Source organism: Lissotriton vulgaris, unplaced genomic scaffold, assembly GCF_964263255.1.
Source record: "Lissotriton vulgaris unplaced genomic scaffold, aLisVul1.2 SCAFFOLD_228, whole genome shotgun sequence".
Taxonomy (NCBI): Eukaryota; Metazoa; Chordata; class Amphibia; order Caudata; family Salamandridae; genus Lissotriton; species Lissotriton vulgaris.
In genome coordinates, this window is record NW_028252959.1 from 2,271,951 (window position 1) to 2,290,617 (window position 18,667).

Genomic DNA, 18,667 nt, shown 5'->3' on the forward strand with positions numbered 1-18,667 from the left:
TCACGAACCTGTGGTTATCCTCTCTCTCGACGCCAGCATGGCATTCGACATGGTGGAGTGGCCTTTTCTATTTGCTGTGTTACTACACTTGGGATTTGGACCCAAGTTTTGGGCCTGGATCCGCTTGCTTTATAACAAACCATTGGCTCATGTGGCGGCCGATGGGCATATGTCCAGAGACTTCCTGCTGGCGTGAGGCACGCAACAGGAATGCCCGTTGTCCCCCCTGCTATTCGCACTGGTACTAGAACCGTTCGCGGCATGGCTTAGATGGGAGCCCTCCATCAGAGGCCTTCAGTGGTCTGATACCTGGGAAGACCGCATATCCCTATATGCTGACGACATACTTTTATATCTCACCTCCCCTAGAAAGTCCATCCTGAAACTGCTGAATGTTTGCAATAAGTTTGGCAGGGTGTCTGGCTATAGAATAAACTGGTCAAAATCGGTCCTCTATGTTTTGGTTGGACCGCCCCCGCGGCTACCTGCGGACTGCCCACTGCGCGTTACTACAGAAGCTTTTAAGTATCTGGGTATATATGCGACGCCTGATCCCTCTGAGTTCTACGACAAAAATCTAAAGCCCCAGTTGGATCGCTTCAAACGCGATGTAGCGGTGTGGCGTAACCTCGCTCTAACGCTGCTAGGAAGGCCAGCACTCTATAAAATGATGGCACTTCCGCGCTTTCTCTATGTCCTTGAAAACACTCCGTTCTTGGTCCCACAGGCTTATTTTAAAACTATAGCAGCGGAGGTCGCCAATTTACTGTGGGGCAATAAACCAGCGCGGATAGCACAATACAAGCTCGTACGTAGCTGGTACGATGGAGGAATAGCACTCCCAAACTTGCAGCTATACTATTGGGCGGCACACCTTAAATTGATAAATAGTTGGTTACACACCCCACAGGACGAACCGGCATATCAGGCTGACAGACACAATCTGGAGGGCAGAGGCCTGATGGCTAATCTCTATTGGCGCCGTAAACCTCCGAGACTGATCGACCCTACGGCACACACGGTGCACATTTGGTATCAGGCTCACATACGGTTGAAATGTGCGGGGTTAATCAGGCAGATGACACCGTTGTGGGATTCCCAGCAGTTGGGTACCCTTCGCAGGAGTAAGGGCTTCCAAGGCTGGAACAATATTGGCCTCTCAGTGGTAGGAGACCTTTGGAAAAAGGGAGCAGTGGTTGAATTCCAACACCTTCACGCGCAATATGGCATGGCACAAACAGAGAAATTCCGATATTTACAAATCCGTCATGCACTACAAGCAGCCATTCCACCGGGCACCGCATTACAAGAATCCACTCCACTAGAAGATAGGCTCCTGGCAGAGTACATGACAGAAAAGGCGACCTCCCTAACGTACCGTAAACTAGTCAATAATTTGCTGGACCCCACATCCAAACTAAGACGGACCTGGTCCCGGGAGGTGGGTGACTTTGAAGACTCAGAGTGGCAAGAGGCTCTATCCTCGCCCTGCGAAACGGCGATCCCATCCAGGCTCCGACTAGTCCAACTTAAAATACTGTGTGTAAAGTGGAGAGGTACCCCTTGAGTAAGCCAAGGGAAATGGGGTTACTAAACCTAAGTAAGAAAGTTCCCGTGAGGCAGAGCTACCACGACCCCCACAGACAGTGGAACCTTTAACTACTGACAAGATAGACTTTTAAAGACCAAGAAAGAGATTTAAAGGGACAGTGGAACCACGTGCCATCCTATTAGGCAATTTTCGAGAAGGCTAATAGTGAGGTACTCACTACAAGCAACCAACTCTATTGAATAACTGTAAGAAGCTGGAACCCCGCGGATACCTCGGATGGCAATTGTGGCCTAGAAACAAACAAAGCATATGCTATTAAGTATAACCAATTGGCCCCCAGTTGAAATCTATGTTCCGATCGGGAATTGATAATTGATCATTACAAGTGACCCTCAACAGAAACCTAGGGGCGATTGTATACACTCCCTTGTTATGACAGATAATCACATGTCTTGATAAAGGTGGTAACAATAAGGAGAACCCACCGAAACGCGTTGACGCAACAAACTGTATAGTTCAAGCCTCCAACACCATATTTGATATGCTGAGGTGGTAGCGACACAACATTGGTGTTATCACATCGGAGCAAGTATATAGAAACCGTACCTAACAATTTTATGTTGTACCTGTTCTGTCTGTTCTTAATTGTGCAGGTCGCAATTAACTGTACTGTTTTAATTTTGTTTTAGACTAGGGATTTAGACCAGTCAGCCCTATTATTGTGTCTTTTAAATTTATTCAAAATAAATGAATTTTTAACTTTATTATGCTTTTGTTGTATGTACTTGTGACATTGTAAGGTTTGGTATTGCAAACCTGTACCTAGCTCTGCCTCAAGGGAACTTTTTTACTTAGGTCCAACTTAAAATACTACACCGCACATACTACACCAGAACGACTCTTCACGCAATAGGGGCCGCAACACATAAATACTGTCTGCGCGGCTGTGGTGGTGAAGGTACATTTTATCATACTATTTGGGACTGCCCTGCATTGCGGCGTACTGGGTTAAGATTCTGCGCACATTATCACAAGCTCTAGAGATCTCGGTCTTTCCGGAGCCGAGACGCTGTCTATTGAATATATGGGAATCAAATGACTTTAATCATCAGGAACAGGACTGGGCTATGCTTGGCACGATGATGGCGAAGCGGAATATTGCTATGTTGTGGGGATCGGGAACTTGCCTATGCTTCGCAAATGGTGTAAAGATATGGACGAGGCAATGGTGGCGGAAAGGGCGGTCTTCATACACCGTGGTTGCCCTAAAAAATGGGAAATGGTCTGGGGGGCATGGAACAAATTCAGAGGAGACATTTGTGAACCACCAGAACTTGACTCGGATACTGTTGCCTAATAGTGTGGCCTTATGATACAAGGGATGGGGGGGAGATTGAGCTACGGGACCGGATTTGAATCGGGGTTGTCTAAGATATGTTATATTACTATGCTAGTCCCTGATCTATACATGTATGTCAACAAGGATGATTACTGATGTGTATGTGTTAACTCTACTCTATGCCTAAATTAAATAAAACTTTTCACCAAAAAAAATGGAAAAAAAAGACTAGAGCGCGCACCACGATGGTTGAAAAGCATTGACAAGGGGAACAGTATGAAAAAGTAGACAGAATCAGCGATAAAAATGAAACCGCAACGGGATATGGAAAAAAAATGGTGGTGGATGTCTTCAATAAAAACCCTAGAGATCATGAGGGAACAATCACCTCCAGAGATTCAGCCAATATTACAGTGTGAAGTCAGTAATGAATCATTGAAAACAGGGAATGAATCCGTCATGCTATGAATTATATTAAGTCGAGCTAACCAATCAAAATATCGTAGTTCCGAGGATAAAAGTCCAATTAAACAATGTCAATCAATGGAAAACTTGTGAAGTAACTTGACAGAAGGACATCACGTAAAAGAAACAAATAAGGCTCTATTGCACATATTCAATCATAACAGTAAGAAATGTCTCAGCATCTCAAATGGAGGAATAATCAGGAGTGGAAAAAAACATAGTATATAACATCAAGGCTAGATATAGTCCTGGTGTTAGTTATTGTTATGTATTTGCATGAACAAAAGCCCAATTAAAGTATACCAGCCAAAATTACAACTTTATTAAATCAAGCGACAAGTTACAAAGAAGAACCAACTAGGCTCTCATGCACAAATCAAATAATAACAATGATCAATACCCTGGCCTGCCAAAGGGAGAAGGATCATCGAGAATAACACAAACCAACATGTGATATATAGTAGCAGACATTGGTTAATCAAGCTTATGGGTGTTGTTAAGGTGTTTGATGGTCATTTCAAATTACATAGTGACCGTACTATTTTATTCATCTAATGCATTTAGTCCATTGTTAAAAGTGTCATATTTACAGATCCAACAACACAACGTGTGAGCAATCACGATAAGTTGCCGCCCCGTATTGGAAGTCGGGTTGTTCTATGACCTGTCACACCAAATCCTTTTCTGAGTGGTTGTATGTAGAAAAATGTGCTACCAGGGGGTGTTCTCACTGCCACAATTAATGCAACTTTTGGGTTGCATGAAACAGGTTTTGATCAGTTGGGTGGTTTGCCCAATGTAGAGAAGTCCACATGGGACCGAATGGCTTATATTACATTAGTGACTCTGCAGTTTGTAAATTGTTTCAGAGGAATAAGGTGTTGTTCTACGTTTGAAATCCCTGGCATTAAACGTATAGCAATTGTGACATTTATAAGTGGGGCAAACCCCAGCTGGAAGTTATCAATTGATTATTGGACTTATCCTTGGGGGTCCATGTCGTGGCAAGCGCCAAAACGTCACCCAAGTTGTGTACTATTTTGTACTAGAATCGAAGTACATAAAATAGATCATGAAACAGAATTATATTCCAATTCTTCCTGATTATTTTGCTCACCTTGTTACTAGATGAGCAAAAGGTGGACACAAAGGGGATGTGTACATTTGATCCTTGTTCTTTAGGAGTGAGTAACATGTCCGTGGGGCAATATCATGTGCAATGATCTCGATATGAGGCATTTGGGATAGCCCATTAGCAATTGTTTTTGAGACAAAATAGGTGCTTCACATAATTGATCCTTGAGCTATTTACAATCTTTATGAATTCGTAGAAATTGTAAGGCAGACCATCACGCAGACCTCTCCGGTAATTTCCAGTGTATTGCAATAAGGTATTTCTCTCATATGATTTTTTGCTATAGATATGTGCCCATCTTGCCATCTTGTACCTGCATAGATAAGCCAAGAAATGGTACGTTATTGGCTTTTGCTTCAAATATGATGGGTAGGTATATATGTGTCTGATTTAGCCAGTTCACAAAGTGTGGCAACGGTTCAATGCTGCCTTTCCAGATCAGTAAGATATTAAGGATTATTAGGTGGTCAACACTTGGCTGGTTTCAAAATCGCCAATGTGAAGAATCACAATTGCTTCTCTGCCTTTTGGCTAAGATCAAGTGTAGTATCTGTTCTTATCAGTTTAACGTAAAGAATCACAAGGTTAGGTGAGAAGTAAGCCCCCTTAGATACGTCATTCTTTTGAAGGTAAAACATATCTGAATGCAGAATATAATTATGCATGAGTACAATTTCAAGAAGTTAAATGATGAAGTCTGTGGGGACACGTGTGGGGCATGGTTTAGTGTCCAGTGTCTTTGGGTAATATTAATGCCCTCCCATTGTGGGATATTTGTATCTAAGGATTCTATATCTAATCCTACCAAGATGTCCGTATTGGGGTCAAAGTCCATGTCCTATTAAGCCAAATTGGTCCATACTATCACTAATGTAAGTTTTAGTAAAGAGAATGACATTTTTAATAATCACATCTATGTATTTGCTCAGTGTTTCCAAGACTGAGATTCAACCTGAAACAATGGGGCAGCCTGAAGGGTATTTTTGCCAATGCATAAACTGCTGGGGTTCAAGGGCAGGTATTGTTGAGGAACAGATATTCCTATTTGGAAATGATATCCTTATCCAAGGCTGATTTAGTAGGCCTTCTGATCTGGGATTGTATTTGTTTCAAACTTTCAAGCTGCTAATGCAGGCCTACAAGACCCTCCACAACACCGGACCCCAATACCTCAACCACTGCATCTCCTTCCATACCCCCAAGAGAAACCTCCACTCAGACGACCTCTCCCTAGCCACTGTCCCACGCTTCTACAGGAACAGAGTAGGTGGAAGGTCCTTCTCCTACCCCGCAGCCAAGACCTGGAACGATCTCATCCTTCTCCTCCGGGGGAGCCCGGCACTGCACCAATTCAGGAAGGACCTCAAAATCTGGCTCTTTGAATGGCACCAATGGAGCTGCTCACCCCCTCCCCCCCTCCCCGGCCCCCCAGCGCCTTGAGGCCCTAACGGGTGTGTAGTGCACTTTATATAACCCTGATTGATTGATTGATTGAGGGATCACCAGGGAGGGGGCAATAGTGATCATTATTGGAAAGAAGTTGCATGATCTCAGTCCCATATATTTATCTTGGTCCGTCACCACAATGCCACCATCATTATCAGCTGGTTTGATGATATGGTCTTAGTTAGATTTCAGGGAAACTACATTCTGTGCCCTTAAAATTAAAAGTTATATGGTAAATATTCGAAACCCTGTCTCAGCTGCATTACATCTTGTAATACCAATGGTGGCATAGTTCAGGAAGGTGGATAGAAGGTGGATGGGGCTGAAAATGAGTAGCGCCAGCCCATAGATCCCTAGGCTTATCCGCAAAGAAATAAAATTAAATTGAATATAAGAATATGAAATAACTGGTTTTGAATTATTATTGGCCATATCCTTATTTGTAATTTATTTACAGATGGTCTGAAGCATTGTATGAATGACTAAACTGTTCTCTACATAATGAGGCCCTTTGGGGCATTGTTCTAAGATATAAATATTACCCAGGCCCCTTTGGGTTTATTGGTGACTCCTGTTGTATAAACTATGATGCAAGTGTATAAACTCCTTTATGCTATTTCTGAAGTCACTTTCTAGGGGAACCGTTTATTGTTTATTTAGTAGAGAGCTAGTACCAGGCCATCCTGTTTCTCATGTTTAGTGAGGGTGTGGTTAGTGTGCAGGGTGACAGCTCAAGTTCAAATCTGTCCAGGTTCATGTTGAGGAGCCTAGTTTGGGCTAGTTGTAGGTTGTTGCTCTTATCAAATAACTGGAAGTCTGTTCTGATGGGGCTGAGCTTCAGTACATGCAGGTCTGGATGAGCAACAGGCAGTGTTTTGGGCACTAGATGGCATAATTGGAGAGAGACTTTCAAGTAGAGCTATGTATCACTGGTGTGTTTATTTTTATGCTGTTATTGGTGAGTAGAGTCTGAAGTGGCTCCATGTAGAGATTGAAAATGACGGTAGCCAAGAAGGAGCCCTGGGTGGCCATGCAGCTGAAAGGGACCTTTTTGGACTTGGAAGTGGCCATGTGAGCAAAGTGCTTTTGTTGGATAGGTAAGAGAGGAACCAGAGAAGAACGTTGCCACTGATTCATAAAACATTGCTAAAACTTTGGCTTCAGTATTACTACATACCACCAGGTAAAACCTGGCAGCAAGGGACAGGAAGAAAAAAATATTGCTACCCCTCACCATGGGAGAAAACTTGCTTGGTCGGAGGGTCATTAGTGTTATATTTTTCGAAAAACAATTCTCTCTTTAGGAGCTATGGTTGGATGGGCTATGCTTAGGGCCAGCCATTGCTTGGATACTGACCTCAGTATTCAATATTCAAAAAGGATATTGTCTGTTATGATGCACACTCATATTGTGGTTTCCAAATTTTGTGAACCAATACCACTATTGCTGTTCTCTGTCTTAGCTGATCACAACATAGTTAGCATGTGTAATCTGTGGGTTGGCCAGTTTCTTGAATACCTCTTCAGCTGTAGTGCCTCACACAACTCTGTTAGGACCGAAGCGAGAGAGGCCTCCTCCTCTGAAATCTTGTGCTCCCGAGTAATCTTGTGTTCTACATGCAGCAGCAGTGAAAGATCTTTCAGAAACCGGTCCACTCCCATTCCATTCCAGGCTGTGTGAGGCTCATAACGAGTTTCAGCTCATCCCCTTAGCCAATAACCTATCCTTTTCCATTGCCAAGTTTATATCACCCCTATTATTTGGGCGCCTTCTAAAATCTGCACTAGTAAAGCCAAATGTTTCCAAGTTCAGTGTTTGCAGTTCAGGGGGTGCGGACATTGATACAGCTATTATCCTTCCACCATCCCACACTCCTGATATTGTCCTACAGCGAGCATGTGCATCCACTTAAAGCCTCTCTATCTCAAAACTCACATTCCTTGTACGTAGAACCATCAACAATCTAGAACTACTTCATATCCTGCATGTGAAAGCTATTTTTATCTCCCCCTACCACAAAGTGACAGTTATTACTCGGATGTGTTTCCTAAACCAGAGGATGATGAAAGGTGGTTCTGGTTCACTAGTTTTTTCAATCCATCAGTGTTTGTCCTAATTTCCTGTATATCTGAGCTGGTGTCCAGAATGCTGAGAGTAAATAATGTAATAGAAGGTTAGTATATGGCCTGGAGTGGCGGCTAGGAGATAGGACTAGTTGGGGGGGCGGAGGGGGGGGGGGGAGATGGAGCTCTAACTGGAACTACCTACTGTTGCTGTAACCTAATGGTCTGCATGCAATAAATATCTTACGTCCTACCGGAATGTCCCCAGACTATTCATTGAAGACACTGCTCTCTAACTGCAACAATGAAAAATGACTTTCCTTTGATCAATGTGCTTCTAAAGCCTCTGCGTTCTAATTAATGCGGGAAATCTTGATATACTAATAAACGGACTGGCTGATTGAAGAACCCCTCCCTCAACAAACTAATTCATTTGTCTAACTGCTGAGTCACCTTAAAGAGTAGGGGCCTGATCTAGGGTTTGCCAGATGGAGTGAACGCAGACATGGTGACAAAGGTCTATTTGTCTGCCACTTTGCTTTTACCTCAGGGGCAAAATTGAGAGATGTACTCTGGCTCTCTGGACATCTCTATATCACTGCAGTTCTTGTCAATATTGGAAAGGTTTGCCAGACAGCACCTTCAAATATTATGGGCAACTCAAACTCTTCCAAAGATTATTTTTTTTCAAAACCAAACTCTCAAAGAGAGAGTTTGTTTTTGAAAAATATAGCACTAATGAGACCCCCAGACTATGGGAGTTTTCTCCCATGGTGTGGGTGTGCTATGTGGTCATAATAAAGAACACTTGATCCAGTATGTCCATACAATTTAATTTACTCATACCAATAAGAGTCCATCCAGAGATTAAGCAGGTATGTGTACTCATGGTAAAACACTATATATTCCTATTTGAAAGAAAACAAGCCTTGTCAAATTTAAAATAAACAATGTAGGAGTGAACTATTTGTAAGACATCACTTGTTGATGGACAGGAAAAAATACACATAACGCTGTACATTCTAAATACAATGCCGTTGGAGGAAGGTTTACACCAACAAAGTATATTTTACTCTATTGGCATAAACCTGGTGGTCTGCCCAACTCAAAATTTGGGTGGCGGACCAGGAGTTTGGTGGAGAGGAAACTCCGTTGCCATTGCTACAGAGCACCCTCTCTGCCAAACTCTAAATCGGGCATTATGTGTTTGATCAAGAAGAAAAAAAAAATTTTGCTTGAACATTTACATTTGTTCTGTGAATTATTTAGATGTGCATTGTCATCAAATATTTGTGAAATCATAGTGGTGGGCAATATTACTATATCACTGTATTAGGAATTTTGAAGAATGGGATTTTTACCATTATATGAAAACAACTATATTAAAGAGCTAATGTCCATAAAAAAGACTAAAATGGGGAAGTGTTGTGGAGTTAGACAATTAGGGCATTCAAATCAGGTTCCCAGCACCTATTTCAAAAAGTAGTAATAACTGTTGGTCTGCAGGTGTTATGTTCCATATAGGTACCCCAATATAGGCTCAGGTAGTCACCTAACCTTTCACCTATATTCTCCGTACCATTACACCACATAACCGTTCTTAGTACTGACCTTTTACCTAGTTATGGTAATGTCCAGAGATGACATTGGGTTTTCTCCGAAAAGCTTAAGCCTCATTCATTATGCATGAGGATTCTTGGAATCACAGCATGACAGCAGGCCTACCATCTCCTGCATAATATCTATGTATAAGGGTAATTCCTTCCGTCATCCTAGTCCGACATGACAACGCAAGGTATATCCCCAGGGGATACCACTTTGGCTATATATACACCATATCTTGCTGAGGGAGGGAGAGAGGGGAAAAAAGACTTCCATGCCGACACACTGATGCAATACGCTGAGTCTCCTCACGCAGACACTCCAGCTCGCAGTGGTCTGACAGTCCTTGCAAGTAGTAGCGGCTCCTCGAGGGAGTGCTGCGGGGCGGGGAAGGGCATGATGGGGGTTATAAACTCCGACATACGGCCGAATGGAGGTAAGTAAAGAAATAATGAAATAAAAGGAATTACATTGTGAGCACTGCATCGGCATTTGGCGTTGCAGCGTGCGCAATGTAATTCGTTTTATTTATTTATTTCTTTACTTACTTCCGTTCGACCGCATGCCAGAGTTTTGTACCCCCCACCCTGCCCTCCCACGCCCTGCCCCACTGGCCCGCAGCACTCCCTCGAGGAGCCATTACTGCCTGAGGGGTGTCCACTTCGAGACCAAGACTTGGTCCTACAGTCTCTCACTTCATGTGATGGGGCTGACTTTATCCTAGAGGGATTCTTGGTCTTTACACCCACATACATGCTAGGTACACTTAGATACATCTAGTTTGGGTCACATCGTAGGAGTCCGCATTTTACTGTCATGTATTTTATATCCTTGTCTGTAATCACTGTTTTAGCACAATGGTAGAAATCTACCATCCTTTTACTCTGTTACTGCTTATAATCATTTATATCTGTTATTATCTAATGGTTGTTTCAGCACACCTATTCTACACTAGAACGAGGCTGGTTCAATAAATGCTTATTGAAAAACGTCCCCACCATTTATTCTGTTTATCTCTCTGAGTCGAAGTAAGCACGAGTGACCGAGCGAAAAGTAGTACACTGTTGCCACGATTCTGAGGGATCAGGGTTGTCATGTTCGATAGTTGCCAAGAACTATTCTTTCCTTGGTAAAAGGGGTTTCTAGTGGCACTGTGAGCTAGCTGGTATACAGGCTAACATACCCGGCAGGGGTGTATAGAATCAGTCTGACACCAATCCTACAGTGTATGTTGTCTAAACGCGCAGATCCTATGTAGGTTTATAGGAACTACACAACACAGGTAAAAACTCAATTTCATTTGTTCTGAATGCAGACAAGCTAGCCATCTATATAAATCCATAGCTGCAACAATATATCCCCTACAACCTTCGTTTCAGTGTACGTGTTTTGATCCTTGCATCGAGATGATGTTGGTGCATCGCTGATAAAATGTTCGGTGATGATGAAGAAGATTTCAATGCTTATTTTATCTGAGGCAAGTAACAAAACGAAAATACAGACCAGATACATTGTCCAAGTGCCCTAAACATATTGCACCCCATCTGTATTCTTAGGCTTTGCCTTCCTGTGACTTAAAGCCCCTATGGCACGACTCCATTTAAAGTAGGCTCCAATGCTATCTTAGGCAATGGGATTCACCATTTCCTCAAATTATGCAGAATCATTGTTATGTCTGCTATTGACGTAGATGTCGTCTGACCTTATCATTCCAAGTACTGTGAAAGTGTCAAGTCATTCTGACAATAACATAGACATAACAACTAATGTGGCATCGGTCTAGGCAAATATCAAGGTCAAATAAGAACAAACACAGACATAAAGCCAAAATAGTGTAGTCTGAATTAATGTTCATTTACCTTATATGTTCATATGGATATGGGACGCACACCTTGATGCACATAATTGGGATCATGTTCGCGCTATATAAAACTTTATAAATAAATAAATACATGTCAGACATTCCCAAACCTATGTCAGAAATTCCAATCTCTGACAAGATTTAATACATAAGGACTGCCACTTGACCACTTGGGAGGAGAGGTCCTTAGCCCAGATTATTGCACAAAATACTGCCGGAGACAGTCTTAACTGCTGCCAGTACACCAAGAAGATCCACTTGATACAGATAACAAGCTGAGTCCAGGGGAGAGAATGCTCTTTGTGTCTGCGAATTTGAATATAAGAAATGCTGCCTCGTACGTACATTACATACTGACAGATTTATCAATATTTTATGCCAGTGCAAAGGCACTAAAAGTGATGCAGAGCTAAGTTTTGATTTGATTTGTTCTTTACTTTCCAGTGAAAAAATATATTTCCATTGAAAAGTTGCCTAAAAGTAACACAAAATAGCGGACTGTGCTGCTTTGTGGTGTTGCTTAGCATCAAGGGAGTGTCCGAAGGGTGGTACAAAGGTGCTCCTATACAACCACTCATGGATTTTGACACAAAGCCCTATCTGCTAACATTTGTAGAAGGAAGTCTGTGCCACAAAATGCTCCTCCTGAGTCAGGTGCAAAGTAGCAGAAAAGCTTTGTTCTCTAGATTTTGCATGTGTCCTGTCCTCTACAACATGCAAAGTAGAAAAAGGTTTAAATTATGTAAGAGCCAAATATTTTGTAGTGGAAGGGTACCATTCTGGATGCTAAATATGAGAAATACACCTTTGATTTTAGACTTTATTGTTTAGTTAATTAAAACCATAACAATTTTCCTTTACATTACACAACCGATATTTAAAATTAAGATCTCATAAAAACAAACAAAAAATCACGTAAAAAAAATAGTTTAAACATAATTAAAATCCTAATGATAATTCTCCTAATACTAAAATTAGAGTAAAAGAAAGAAGAGACAAGAAATTTGTCCATTGACCTTATTAGGCTGAAATAGTTTTAAGGCGTTTTTCAAAGGCCAGCAGGAACTTTACCATATTACAGTTTATTTGAGGAGCCGTTAAGTCCAAGCCTCCGATGACAGCAGTTCTGCAAGTGCGTAATCTCTTAATCCGAAAGATATTCTTTAAAAATAATGTTCGTTCCCGGTTCAGCATCATACAGTGGCATATAATATGAATTAAATCTTCTTTTATGCTACCACAGAGACGACAGGCGACAGCTTCGGTCTGTTTCCAGGCAGGCTCATCAGCTAAGGTTGGAAATTTACCAAATCTCAGGGCCATCAGTAAGTTGTATCCAAATAGGCTGCCGGGGTAAGTGATTTGTAACTATTGATCACGGCCCATGAATGGGAGTGATGGGAAAACATTTCTTTATCTGTGATCGTTTAATGAAAGTTGGCGGCTTTGTTTAATGTCTGTTTGAATGAAGCATTTGGCAAATTTTTATCCCAAAGATTTGCAGAGCATGTTAACTCCAAGGCGCATGACAGGAATTTGTTTGCCTCTGATTTTTTATGCGTTTCCGTTTCCTGCCATAGAAATTTATTGAGATTATTATCATTGGATTTTTTCTTAATCTGGTACCACAGCTTAAAGCATGAATCAAGTCTTCCCAATGATTCGTTCTTTAAGCCGAATTCTAGGCGCATTTGCGCTGGTGAAGCAGAGCTGGGAAGTTGAAGGATCTTTTTGTAAATTTTGGTTATTAAGTTGTTTAAAAGAACGGAATCCTTACCATGCATTGCTGCATTTGCATAAGCTAAGGTGGGAAGAGCTTTGTTAGCAATACCCGTTAATAGTGGTTTACAATGGTGCAAAGATGTGTGTGTGGTGCAAGGCAGCCTAACTGCACACCAGCGCTTGGAAAGAGTGCAGAAGCACCCCATCTTTTTAGATATTACACTGTCCTGTTCTCCCCCCCCTCACACACAGCGGTAGAACATTTTTGGTTGCTGTTCTGAATTGTATCAAGTTTTTGTAAATCTGCCCCATAGTTCTTTCCTCCAGGCATAGGCAACAGATCTTTAAACTGTGCCCTTTTCTTGATACAAAAGGCGTTTGAACTTTTTGGCTGGGTTGCACTGGCAGAGCAGTGATGTGTTTGGTTTTCTTAATTAGTAGGTATGCCTTAGTCAGATCCATGAGTCACCTGCAGATTACGGTGATCAAAGGATGAATCATCTGTAATGCTTCTAGAACTCTAGGAAATCCTGGTGGTTCTCTACATTTGCTTGTGACTATGCACTTTTGCTAGGTCCACTTCTATTCCAGTCTTGGAGATCATGTGGCCAGACACATTTACCACTTGGATCCTTGAAAGTGTACTCTGGTGTCAACATGCTCAGAGCACGGACTTCCTGCACTAGTCATGCATTGAATAATCCTATCTTGCCTCTCTTGCTCTGAACCGGTCCATCATTTTACATTTGAGATACTTGGGGGCCTGATTTAGAGTTTAACGGAGGGTTTCTTTGTCACAAAAGTGCCAGATATCCCGTCCACTGTATTTCAATTGCCAAAGGATATATAATGCATTTGCAATGAGGTGCATGGGATATGCGCCACGTTTGTGATGGCCTAGCTCAGCTCCCAATCTCTAAATTAGCCCCCTTGGTTCTTCAAGACCCTGAATGTCACTTCTTGTTTTAGGACGGATTAGGGCCCAAAAAAAGTCTGGATTTTTTTGTAGCTGCCTTGTCTCCTGCGGCACCACTGATTGTCTCACAGAGGGTATATCCTAAATATGTTGGACCCATCCTACAGGTGGCTGCTTGAAAAAGGCTGCTGTTACCGAGGAATTGTTGTGAAGAAACACGCTTAAAAGACACATTGCTACACTGGATCAACCGCAGAACACCTATTCGATGTTTTTTGGGCCAGCCACAATGTTAGAGGTGCCTGTGCCTACTCAGGCAGTGAGAACCGCAGTCCTACTCACTGAAGGGAAACCTGTCCCCGGGGAGGCAGGTTTTATTCTTTTTTCAACCCCATATGAAAGAGATGTGCATGCCCTGTAAGAATGCAAGATTTATGTGTCTGTATGAGTAATTACAAAAAGAATTATTTAAATGACACCTACTACTTTTCTTGAATTATTTAAGAGTGCTGCTCATCTGAGTTTAGGGTGTCAGATTCCTTTACATCACACACAGAGGCACAATAAATCCTAAAAGTGAATGTCATTGTACAGGAAATGATACATAAGACAATGAGGGTTATTAGAGGTAGGAATCACATTTGTCCTTACTAGTAGATATTATATGTTAACGGTGAATAGTTGGGAGAAACACAAAGTCAGGATATAAAACATAACATAGAGACTGTGGTTGTTTGAATTAACAAGACGTTATTACTACCCAAATTAGCTCTTTGTTAGAATAACAATAGATCTTTAAAAAACCCAAAGAGGATCTAAATCCATGGCATACTGTTTGAATACAGCCCCTTGATGCCGATAAATACATCACTGCTATATTAGAAGGATTGCAACTTACAAACTGGAGGTAATAAAATGATCTCTGTGTCGAAAGCAGTTGTCCATTTACCTAGCTACATAAAATACAAAATCTGTGATCTGCATTTTACACCATGTGCTTTGCAGCAGGTGCATTAACCATCTATGCTACTTTATGAGTCAAAACTGTGACTGGACAAAATAGGTAGTCAAAGTGACCAGGACAAACTTTTTCATCTGAAGGTGCTGAGAAGGACAGGAGTCAAGCATAAATCTCATCTTCATTTTATAATTAAAACGATTTAATATAACCTTACCTTGACTATCAAATAATGTTTACATTGCGGTGCGTGAAAAGATCAATGCCGGTTTACAATTGGTTTAATAGGCAGCTGCTAAGTTAGGTGCAGGCCTCCTGAAAAGGCATGAGGTATCTTGTATGTCCACTGCTCCCAGTGAGGATTGTAAATTGTAAATGTAAATGTATACTTGTATAGCGCACTACTCACCCGCAAGGGTCTCAAGGCGCTTGTACGAATACCGCTGTGGAACCCATCCTGGCTTTCCCAATGAGGTGTCCACTCCTGGGCACCCCCAAGGTGGAGGTCAGGCATCCTTAGTGTTGTGGGGGCCGTTGTGGAGATTAAGCAAGCTATTGCCCAGAGTTGCAGAGTGGGACTCCATGATTGGAATAGGCACCGAGGCGAGAATTATCAGGTCCGTGGAATTTTGAGCCCAAGATCCGCCGAGGCGGGAAATTGAACCCTGGTCCCGGGCTAGACCTCTGCATCAGGGTCTGCCGCTCTAATCATTGAGCCACATTTCTCCACCAGGAGAAGAATCCTCCAGGATTAGAATCATGTTTAGGTTTCAGGCGGGGCATAGCTTGGTCAATAAGTGTGGGGGTTGTAAGCTTTAGATTTGCCAAAAATCACCCTAGCATCTCTTGTTAAAATACATTATGAGAAGCAGGACATGGGGTTGGGGGCTGCTTAAGAGGCAGTGGAAAGAGAGGGGAGTGTGGATTGTTAGGGGTGTTAGGGGTTCTTAAAACACAATAGTTTTCAAACTAACCATGTTTTAAGACAGAGATGAGAGAGAGTGTTTGTTTTTAGGTCGAAGACCGTAGGCTGCGCTTGCACAGTTTGGTCCGAAGATTTAATGTTTCTTAGTTAAGGGGCTTGAACCTGCCCCTCTTCTCCATTGGCTGGCCTCGTAAATGCTGACCGGCCACTGGAGGAGAGGGGCGTCACTCCCTTTAAGCCCTGTCTTTTCCCGATTCAGGAGCTTTTTTTTAAGCTTCTTTCTTGTGTTCTTTCTCTCCTCTTCCCATTGGCTGGAATTTTACCTTCCAGGCAATGGGAAGAGGATAGAACGAAAACGCGCACCCCAATCACGAAAATGATGCTGCCGGAGCTCCCTTGTTCTGTGTGTTCAGAGCGTCCATTCCTATCAAGTGAGTGTAAAGTTGCTAACGCACGGATACTGGATTGTTTCCCTTGTTATCAAGACTCTCTCTCGCCCTAAAAACGCCTTTCTCCTCGTTTCCTTGCTCCGCGCTGCCCTCCCTTTCTACCCATCCACAGACTACCCACCAAGCTAGTACTCCCAGGTAAAAGTGCAACCAGCTGGGGCCCTCATTTTTGGCCGCCCTCTATGGGATCTCCGCCGTCTCCCTCTCCATCGGTAAAAAGTCTTGGGATCACCCTTAACACCCATCTATCCTTAAAAAGTAAGGTGGGAACTGTGATCTCCTCATGCTTCTTCCAGTTACGGAAGATTAAGAAAATTGCTCATCAGCTTACGCATTCCGCCCTCATCCAGGTGGTAATTGCCTTGGTCCTCTCCCGCCTTGACTTCTCCAACTCCATCTATCTGGGTATCCCCTTGGCTCTTTCCAATCGGTTGCAGATTGTGCAAAATCAAGCGGCCAGACTAATATTTAAATGCAATGGCAGGAGCTCGGCGAAACCACTGCTAGCCACCCTTCATTGGCTACCTATAGCCCAACGGGTAACCTTCAAGGTAGGCTGCCTGACCTTCAAGGCTCTTCATGGAAAAAGCCCCAAGTTTATAAACCATCTCATAAACAAACACGAACCGACTCGTAATCCCCGCTCTGCCCACCTTTCCCTCCTCACCTTGCCCCTCTTTAAAAAGAAATGCCTCAGCGGATGCCGATTTGCTTATTTGGCACCAAAGAACTGGAACTCGCTTCCCCTTTCACTTCGGAGCTGCACCAATTTACTGCAATTCAGGGGCGCACTGAAGACCTGGTTATTCAAACAAGCACACGGTTAGGATACTGATCACCATCTTTCCCCTTCTCTAGCGCCATGAAACCTCTGGGTGCCCCTGCGCTATACAAATTACCAATAACATAACATAACATAACATAACTGATGTGCTACTTGTCTCGAAGTTACACCCTTCCTCTCTCCTCGTACCCTCTCTCTGCCCCGGGCCTCCCGTTCACTTTTAATTTCCATGTGTATATATCACCATTCTTCCCTCCCTCCCGTCCTGCCTTTGGTTCCTCTGTTCCCCCGGACAGCGCCCCCTCCCTCCCTCCCCTGGCACTGATGGCGAAGCTCTAATTTCATAAGCGTGGCTGCAGCTGTTGGGCTCCGGCTCACGCTGCAGGCATGCCCTGTTTAATCAGGGTGCTGCTTTCTTCATCATCTTTAGGAATCCTGGTTTGGTAGGTTTGATATGTAAGTCTACTTCCAGATGGCCCGTGCGATTGAGGATATTAATATCAAGAAATTTGACATGAGTATTGATACTGTTTGATGTAAATTTGAGGTTGGGATCAGTAAGGTTGAGCCACTCCACGTAGTTCGTTAAGGTGTCTATCCCACCGGTCCAGATAAAAAAGATGTCATCGATATATCTGGACCAGTGGGTGACCGACTCAAAGAAGGGCGCAACCTCACTGAAAATGAATTTAGATTCCCACATGGACATATAGATGTTAGCAATGGACGGTGCGACCTATGCGCCCATGCTTACGTCGGTGATTTGGCGAAACATTTCATTACCAAAGGAGAAGATGTTTTCCGTCAGTATTATTTGTAGGCATTCAATAATGAAGGGTTTACAGTGTGGTATATTGAAGGTATCTATGAACCAGCTGACAGCTGTTACGGCACCCGACTGTGGTATGTTGCTGTAAAGGGACTCAATGTCCAAAGTAACAAGCACTTCAAGATTTTGATTGAATTTTTAATAAAATTTTCCTTGCTTGACATTACATTTTTCCTTGCTCAAGAATGATATACTACTTATAATTGCCCGCATTTATTACTGTCTAGGAAGATATTTACATTGTGTTTTACTCTGTCCTAGAAGTATTCTACTGAACCAGGGGGTCCTTGTTACTTTAAATATTAAGGGTGCTGCCCCAGCAGCCTCTGGGCGGGTCGGAGTGAGGAAATATAAATTTTTGGTCATGTTATGTTCCCTAGCGCGTACCCCACCGACTCCATGTACCAGCTTAGAGTGCATGTAACTTCCCTCCTGTGCCAGCTATGAGGACGCAAATACATTTGCGTCCAACGTTAACTTGTCCTCTTTCAGATCCACCCTGAATGGATTATATAGTCCGTTCCTAAGTATGTTATGCCACCGTCTTTTTGTAGTGTACTTTACATATTTTCCTGCTCTGGCAGAGTAGGCCCTGAATTTCTGCCATCGAGCCTCTTTTC

The 18,667-nt window shown here is 42.7% G+C and overlaps 1 pseudogene; it reads left to right on the top strand.

Annotated features, from left to right (window-relative positions):
* The first annotated feature begins 5,002 nt into the window (after positions 1-5,002).
* LOC147661206 (U2 spliceosomal RNA) lies at positions 5,003-5,167 on the top strand (annotated as a pseudogene).
* Positions 5,168-18,667: the final 13,500 nt, after the last annotated feature.